Below are 10000 nucleotides of genomic sequence, written 5' to 3' on the forward strand. Positions count from 1 at the left end.
AATCTCTTTCACCTCCAATAATATTTCATCTTATTTCTCCTTATAAGAGATATATTACATAAACAGATTTGCTATGAGAGGTTTTGCACAAAATTTGTCACACTATTAGATGTCAGGTGTTTCAAGAATTTTCAAAAGAACCCATGATAATAAATTCACCCAGGTTTGCGTGGTTGGGGGGGGGGGGGCGAGCAGGGGGCGGGGGGGCTTATTCAGATGAGACAGAGTCAAAAAATAAAATAAAAAGGAGACAAACTCCCGCTGGCTGTCTTTGTTCCCTAGTGCTGCATCCCTGTGACGTTTCCCTGAACCCCCCCCCCCCCCATAACCCCCCACAACCCCCCACACCTCCCTTGCTATCGTTCTCATACCTGTCAGCTCCGATCTGCTTCACAGTCTCCTGCACACAGACAAACGGACTCGGCCCGCGTGGCCTCCTCCTCCTCCTACCGACTCGGCCCGGCCCAAATGACCCACACAGGATGGGGGGAGGATGAGGGGGGGGTGGGGGGGTGGGGGGGTGTCTTTAAGGAGGATCACATGTGGCTATTAATATCAGGAGGAAACCATCCCTGTCCACGCACGCACACACACACACACACACACACACACACACACACACACACACACACACACACACACACACACACACACACACACACACACACACACACACACACACACACACACACACACACACACACACACACACACACACACACACACACACACACACACGACACCCTGCTCATATAAAAAACTAGTGCAGTATATTGTTGTTATACTGTTGGGTAGAAACCTTGTATCTCCATACTTCAACTGTTCACATTGTCACACAAAAGTAGTACAAATCTGCTGTATATACAAGCTTACAAAGCGTTGAGATGCGTTAACAAAATAAATAAATAAAGGAACGGTTTTGGGTGGAGAGGGTGGCTCTAGGGCAATTAACCCCCCACACCCCCCCCCAACACACACACACACACACACACACACACACACACACACACACACACACACACACACACACACACACACACACACACACACACACACACACACACACACACACACACAGTAATGCTGTGCTGACCATCTGGTTATGGCGCTCTAACGAGAATAGGGGAAATTCGTATTAATATCTATGAGGATTATTAGGGAGAAGAGGAGGGAGGAGGGGGATGTCGTCCATTCAATCTCTCTCTCTCTCTCTTTCTCTCACACACACACACACACACACACACACACACGCACACACACGCAAACCTGCTTTTATGCTTTAATTACTCACCCCTCCCCCACCCTGGACCTCTGAAAGATGTCCATTGTAATCGTCACGCAGGTGAAAGACGACACCATTTGAATAATCTAATAACTAGAGTCTACTATAGCCTCACTGGGACAGACAGAGAGACACAGAGAGAGAGAGAGAGAGAGAGAGAGACACAGAGAGAGAGAGAGAGAGAGAGAGAGAGAGAGAGAGAGAGAGAGAGAGAAAGAAACTAATTGTCTCATTGTTTGTTATTCACTTGTTTTCATTATTACCATTGCTTGTTATTCACTTACTATTGTTAGGATGCACATTATTCACTTGTTGTCTCTGGATACGTAATGTTGTGACTTGTTTTGTCCAATGTATGCTTTGGCAACATAAAACATACTTTATCATGCCAATAATGCATCATTTGTAATTGAATTGAGAGAGAGGGAGAGAGAGAGAGAGAGAGAGAGAGAGAGAGAGAGAGAGAGAGAGAGAGAGAGAGAGAGAGAGAGAGAGAGAGAGTGAGTAAGAAAAGTCAGAGACAAATAGACAGAGAGAGAGAGAGCGAGAGAGAGAGAGAGACAGAGACAGAGACAGAGAGAGCGAGAGAGTTTTTCTAAGTTGCACTGTGATACAGCTCTGTTTACACGTTTCTTAATCCCCTTTTAATTGCACATACTTTCCTGAGTTTTGATTGTTTTATTTCACACTTGCTTTGGCAAATGTAAACGCATTGTGTCTTTCTTTCTTTCTTTCTTTCCTTCTTTCCTTCCAATAAAGCGAGACCGAGACGGTGAATGCAGTGAACCCAGTGACACGCCGATTTGTCCAGCTCCGTGTGAGCAGACCGGGAAATCTCTCTATCTCTACACGTATATATATATGTACCTTCTCTCTGAGAGCACATAGTACATAACAGCATCTGTGAACGCTCTGCCTGTTTACTCTCTGTGCTGCTACTCTTCTTCTCCTTTCTCTCGCTCGTTGAATTAGTCTCCGACTGTGAGACAAGGACAGAGCGATTATGTGAGTCCTGCCCAGGGTTGTTGCCAGATCTGTTTATTATAATAATTTCCCCGCAAGATTGTATTTGAAAATAGCCGATCTACAAGCTCACAACGCGTCGCATCGCGACGCGTTGTGAGCTTGTAGATCTGCTATTTTCAAATAGCTGATGTATATGTTAAAGTGCTCATGTGGCCCATTAGTCACTTCTTTTGGGCTGGTTTTCCTAGACCTGGTTGCTTGTTTCTCTCACAGAATCTGGCACTGGTCCTGCCAGCTACACAGGATATATTTTTATATATGTGAACGTGTGTGCGTGTGCGTGTGTGTGTGTGTGCGTGTCATAAATGGCGCCATGCATTTGAAATGGAGCCCCGTCTCTCTCTTTTCTATATTCTAAGGGCCAGCACAATGGCTTTTTATGCAAATCCGAGGGAGTCAATCTCCTGTCCATTTCCCCATCACACAGGTCCAAATGACAGTCCAATAATTAGGGCTGCATATATATAGGGCCATTTGATTTTCAAATGAGAGCGGGCAGGGCTGACCCAAGCTAATAGGCGAGGCACGGCGGTAGACTTAATATCACACACGTGCACGCGCGCACACGCACGCACGCACGCACGCACGCACGCACGCACGCACGCACACACACACACACACACACACACACACACACACACACACACACACACACACACACACACACACACACACACACACACACACATACACACACATGCGCGCGCGCACACACACACACACACCTGCTGCCACCTCCATCCGTGAGAGATGATGGGCGACGAACTTAAGTCGGAGATGGGGGAGGAAGAGAGAGAGACAGAGAGACATACAGATAGACAGAGGGACAGCCAGAGAGAGAGAGATAGAGATAGAGAGAGAGAGAGAGAGAGAGAGAGAGAGAGAGAGAGAGAGAGAGAGACGCAGGATTTGTTTGTTTTAAAAGAGAGGGAGGAAAACAAGAAAAAGCCTGTTCTTTTCAGGAATCAAAATTCTGGACTGCTTCTTCTCCTCCTTCGACACCCGCCCCCCCTCCTTCCTCCCATCATTCTCTCATTTAATTCACCCCCCCTCCCCTCTTTTCCAAGCCAGCCGTGGTGTTGCCAAGAGGATCATGGGTAATGAGATGGCCTATCTGCCGCTCCCCTGGGGGGGGGATAGAAAGAGAGAGGGAGAGAAAAGTGCAAGACAGAGGAACACAGACAGGAAGAGAGAAAATGGAGAGAGAGAGAGAGAGAGAGAGAGAGAGAGAGAGAGAGAGAGAGAGAGAGAGAGAGAGAGAGAGAGTCTGTCTGTCTGTGTTGTAATACTGATGTAAAGACATGTGAGATGGACCCCAGACATACATCCACCTGATTAGTGATGGAAAACTGGACAGGTAGAGATAGAGAGAGAAAGACTGAAAGACAAAGAGAGAGAAAGAAAGAAAGAAAGAAAGAAAAACAGAAAAAGAAAGAAAGAAAGAAAGAAAGAAAGAATTAAAGAAAGAAAAATGAACATCTGATGAACAGGTGCGGTGGCGTGAGTGTGAAAGTGTGTGTGTGTGTTTGGTGTGTGTGTGTGTGTGTGTGTGTGTGTGTGTGTGTGTGTGTGTGTGTGTGTGTGTGTGTGTGTGTGTGTGTGTGTGTGTGGTCCTTGAACATGCCACATTGACCATGAACATTCTCTATTCTTAATGACCCAGTGGATCGCACTGCACAGATCTCTGAACACACACACACACACACACACACACACACACACACACACACACACACACACACACACACACACACACACACACACACACACACACACACACACACACACACACACACACACACACACACACACACACACACACACACAATTCTAACCCCTGCCCTACTAGTGCTCTGCAGCACTTGTGAAAGGCACTGAAAGATTTACTCCCTTGCTCTCCGTGTGCATTAGGGCCAATGTTTGTTATTAAAAATCATAACTGGTGCCATACATCATGGTCTTCAACGCTAAGCCAAACACTAGCCAGCAGGCCAGCTATGGACATGCCACGCTACAGCACCCTTTAATAGACAGCTGACCTCATGGACTGCTAGCAAGATGCTACGTAGCTGCACCTTACTTTAGGCAAGCTCCAAAATTATCTGAAAATGCCATGTTTCTGCATGGCGATGCGGCGCGTTGTGGGCTTGTAGATCGGCTATTATCAAACAACCTATGTATAAAATAGGGCTAAAGTGGTTAATGTATGTTTTATAATATAATAATTGATAATTGCAAAGTCACTAGTAACTAAAGTTTTCAAATAATTGTAGTGGAGTAAAAGTACAATATTTTCCTCTGAGATGTAGTGGAGTAGAAGTAAAAGTATAGACAATTGAAAATACTCCAGTAAAGTAAAAGTACCTCAAAATCATACTTAAGTACAGTACTTTACACCACTGATATACAGTTACTGTCGGGCAGGAACCTTGTATGTCCATATTTCAATGTTTTTTCGTAGGTATAGTGGGCAGAGGTACTGTAAAGTGCCTGCCCACCACCACAGAGGTTGTGGGTTAGAATGGGGTTAAAAAAGAGCTTTTACTAAATAATAACTATATATGCGCTGGTTCTGGATGTGTGAAATAGGTTCTACATGTGGGCGACGATATGGAGTCAGTTACAGTAAAATGTATTTTCATAAAGCTTCTACAGGATGGAGGTTATTTGCACTGAACGCTTGAGTTGGTGCCACTGAGGTAGAGAGCTGCCCACTGTGTTCTTCTCCAAACAATCTCATTCTATATGGAGAGAGAAAATGTACAATATACCCCCCCCCCCCACCCCCCCACACACACACACACACGATAATGGTTATGATCGCTTATCCCCATAAAAACACAATAATCATATTGCAGAGATTTAAATGTATTGAGAAATTGTCCTTCGTCATACACTGGACCTGAGTTGGCTCGCTACTTGAACCTCTCTGTTCCGGCTATACACCAAATCTCTTTGCCAAAAAATAGCAGATCTACAAATCTCATATATGGATGCTGGGGTGCAAGTGGTTAACAAATGTGTTGAGGCATTTTAAGAGTTTTAAGCATATTTTGATAATCGTGATAATATCGGTAATAGCTATTATTTTTGGCCGCAATAATCGTGACATGAAACTAAACCAAATAATCTGATCCCTAACACGCACGCACGCACCCATGCACCCACGCACACACACACACTAAAGCACCCACGCACCCACGTGCCCACACGCGTACACACGCACACACCCACACAAGATGGAAAACTAGCAACGGACCAGACCGTCACAAATTGCTCTCAACCAATCAGCAGTGAGATGGTGACCTTCCACCATGCCCATATAAGGTCTATTGTGTGCCCACCTGCTGTGGCTATAACATGGGGATGACTTGCTGCTAATGTCATCTTCTCCCTTCTTCAAAGGCCCCGGAATAAAAAGAAAAAGAAAAAAAACCCTTCAATTTCTCAATTCCCCTCAGAACTACTATTATACCGTCGTCCGCTTTATACAAAGCGGCCATAAAAATCTCGATGAATATGCTTTTTGTTTTTGAATCTTCAAATGATTTCCCATGCCATAAAGATACTCTGTGTTTTCCAAAAAAGCCCCAGATGGTGAAGTCGTCAGGCCCTCCTTCGGCTCCTTTTGTTGCACGAGGCCAACCTCCCTCCACGTGCCCCCGTGCGTCTTTCACCTCCGCCCAGACATAAAAGGAGAGAGAGGTGTTCCTCTGTTCAAATAGAGAAAGAGGACTTTTTCTTCCCCTTGCCTTCCTTCCTTCCTTCCTTAATTCCTTCCTTCCTATCTTCCTCTTGCTGTCGGGTGGAAATGTCATAATGTCCAAAGCTGTTATCCAATCCAAAAATAGCCGATCTACAAGCTCAACACTTGTATAATTTCGAGCTTGTAGTGTCACTACTTTTGTGTGACACTGTAGTTTGGTATAAGTAGGGCATTAATTTACGAAAAAAACACAAAAAGTTAAAATATGGAGATAAGAGGTTTCTGTTCCGCAACATTTTACTTTCCTCCCTTCTCCGCTTGCTCTCTCTCTCTCTCTCTCTCTCTCTTTTACAACCACATGTCCAAGGGTAAAATAGTGGGCCCGCTGCCAGAGGCTTTAAAAGCGTCATCTGTGGAACACATTTGGTGGAGAGGGCCTGTGGGCGGGTAGGTGAACGGGCGGGCGGGGTGGATGGGTGCACCGAGCGGGCATCGGGATGACCCGCTCCTGCCTTTTCGGCTGGATCAGCCTCCCTCCCACTCCCCCCCTCCCTCTCTTTCTCTACCCCCTCTCTTTTTCCCTCTCTCTCTCTCTCTCCCCCTCTCTTTTTCATTGGCGTGTGTGTGTGTGTGCACGCCTCACAGGATCCTCCCCGCTATTCATCTCTGCCTCGGCAACTAAACGAGAAAGAATTACATGAGAGATATCTTCAGACAAGCCACCTCCATGCTGTTGTTGTGTTTTCTAAATGCGGTGATTGTCCTCCTGGGGGGTATTTCATGTTTTTTATTTTTTATTTAAAAAATGATATAATAAAAGGTTTCTTTGTGTTATTAAATGGCTGCCAATGTTCAGCGAGCAGCACAACGTATCTGGCAGTTGTGTTGGTAATGAATCAACTTTGAAAGAGCTGCCAAAAGTTGCTCACAGGTCTGAAATGTACGTGTGCACACACACACACACACACACACACACACACACACACACACACACACACACACACACACACACACACACACACACACACACACACACACACACACACACACACACACACACACACACACACAAGGGGGAAGGCAGGCCAGTATGGAGGTTACAGGGTGTACTGGTGTTAAATCACCGCATTCCTACTGATGTTGGATCTCCATCTCAACAACATCAATCTCTCACTTTGCTTCATGCCCGCCATATTGCTGACTGACTTACACCAGCCTCCTTTGACCACTTATACCCTCTTTAGACTTTTAGTAACACAGAAAACAGAGTTGCGACTGTACTTGGTACGCTCTTTTTTTCTCCCCACTGTGCACCTAAATGTCTTCGCCAAAAGATAGCTGATCTATAAGCCAGCCTTGGTCGTTTGTTCTCATGTTTTTGTCACTTAGGCCTTTTTTGTTCTTGACCGCAATGCTAAAAATGTATAATTATTTAACGTATTCTTTAGTTTCAATGTACAAGATGATTCTTTTGACGGTATATTTAGACGGATGCTAGGTTCTTGTTTTGACTGTGATCCTATTTTACTGAGGCGTTACACTCTCTGCATTTGATGTATGTATTTACCATGTTTATTGTAAGTCGCTCTGGCAAGAGTGTCTGCTAAATGCCTAAATTGTAGCTTGTAGACCTGCTATTTTTGGCAAACGTTCCCCCCCAGAATAAGGGTGCTGGGGTTCATCCTTATGTTATCCTATGCTACTCCATGGAATACAGTATCTTAAGGCTGTTTCTCCCATGTAAACATTCTAGTGTGATTGCATAGATTTTCAAATCAATGACCCAAAATTTCAAAGGCTATTTGTGCTTGGCAGTAGCCTTAGTCTAGTTAGTTTTAGGCAGTTAGCTATCGCTATTCTTATTGCTAATGAGGACCTACAGTAGTAGCTTGATGGTAGCCTGGATCAGAAAAAATCTTTATGCCATACAACAAATTAAGACCAAAGATTCAGATATACGTAAATATTTTAGGAGTACCATTTGAGTTGCTTTGTGCAATGCTGTTAAGAAGACCTCTATATTTAACAAAACCATAGCAACCAGAGATGATTGCTGTTGCCGGGGGAAGGCTGCCAAGCGAGTCAATCTATACATCCAACTAAGAAGATCCTAGATAAAAAATATATTATATCCATGTCGTGATGTTAAGACTTGATCCTTTCTGGGAATTATGCTGTCTTTTACTGGTTTTAATGACCTAGATCAAAATTGTATAACTTCAAAACGTGTAGCAAAAATAGCCAATCTATACAAGCTCGTAGCAATCCACAATCTACAAGCTTGCAGATCTGGTATTTTTGCTATTTTTAGAATATTTTGAAACATGAAAAGAAAGGGAAAAAATGATATTCTCGTCGCAATATCAAGGTATTTGGTCAAATATATTGTGATATATTATATTTTTGAATCACCACAGAGGATATTTGTGTAAACTCTTTTGTGTTGATGCAATATATGTGACATTTAATGTCTACATTTATGTCTACTCTTCTATTGAGATCGTGTCAAAGGTCATGTCTCACCTAGACACAGGATTGACAGCAGCAGCAGGATTGACATTTTGGGTGGGTATGCAAAAGTGATGGGTGGGCCGACAAGACACAGGTCCCGGTTCAAAGTAAACGTTAAGAAAATGAAAATGTCATTTAGGGTGGGCAAGCTGTGTAAGTGGGTGGGCCAAGCTGTGTTACACCCACTCCTGGCGCCACGCCAGCCTCGGAGAAGGGCTAAGTGATCTTGCGCCCAAAAAGGTTGCCTACCCCTGTTTAAGAGGGTCTGCACTTTGTCTAACACGGCAGAAATGCTATCAAATATTGATTAAGGAACAACCTTAGACTAAGGCTAATAAGGGAATACAGACTTTGGAGGATTGGTATTAATTTTAATTTATTAATGTAATAATTAATTTTTAATCATCTTACCACTGATGTTTCCACTGTGGAGAGGGATTCGTATACACACATAAACATGGGAATACACACACACACACACACACACACACACACACACACACACACACACACACACACACACACACACACACACACACACACACACACACACACACACACACACACACACACACACACACATACATAGGAATAAACACCTACCACTACCATAACACTGCAGCTTTTAGTGGTAAAGAACTCCTCGTTACGGTAATGCACTTGATCCTACGGGTCAGGTCCATGGAAATGCATAGCAGCATCTCGTTAATGCTCACAAGACATCTCATGAACTGAATCAAGTGAAATAAATAGCGTGGAAACAAGCCCAACGTGCCATGGTCGGAGCACAAGGGAGGGCATGCCGTATAGCAGGACAGGAAAGGAATAATCTTTACCAGTAGATCTGAAACTACTATAACCTTAACTCTGAGAGCGTACACTACACACACTCTCAGAGTTACAGACCTGTAAGGGTCCATTTGGAACCCCCTCGAGGAACCCTGAGGGTCCCTGGACCCCCGCTTTGACCAAACACCTTTTTTGTGTTAAGTGTGACGGGACTTGAATCAGTTAAGTAAAAGTGACTAAGATGCTTTTGTTCCCACTAAACACCTCTAAAAAAGGGTGACTTGGATACGACCAGTCATAACCGGTCCTGACCGAGATAATCTCCCCATTTCTTTCAGATAAAGACATTTGAGCCGCACGCCTAATGAACAGGCTGACTCACATGGGGAAAAACAGAGGATCTCTGGGGTAGATAAGCCATGGTTGATGTCACTCTGTGTGCCTGTGTGTGTGTGTGTGTGTGTGTGTGTGTGTGTGTGTGTGTGTGTGTGTGTGTGTGTGTGTGTGTGTGTGTGTGTGTGTGTGTGTGTCAATTCATTGCAGGATATTCCAAACATCCCAGATATTGTGTTCGTTAATGAATCTAGAAAAACGGTTACTATTTTTTAAATAGGCTGCCCATATGATCTGTATATGGACACTTGTTTTACATCCAAACGTATGAAATATCAGCCTTTGGTTGAACA

At 44.2% G+C, this 10000-nt stretch overlaps 1 protein-coding gene across 2 annotated transcripts in view; it reads right to left on the reverse strand.

Annotated features, from left to right (window-relative positions):
• zfhx4 (zinc finger homeobox 4) overlaps window positions 1–10000 on the reverse strand; it is a 135899-nt gene that overhangs the window by 75338 nt on the left and 50561 nt on the right. The gene's annotated exons all lie outside the window — the stretch shown is intronic.

The sequence above is a fragment of the Gymnoscopelus microlampas genome (assembly GCF_963454915.1).
Source record: "Gymnoscopelus microlampas genome assembly, chromosome: 22".
In the NCBI taxonomy this organism is placed as follows: Eukaryota; Metazoa; Chordata; class Actinopteri; order Myctophiformes; family Myctophidae; genus Gymnoscopelus; species Gymnoscopelus microlampas.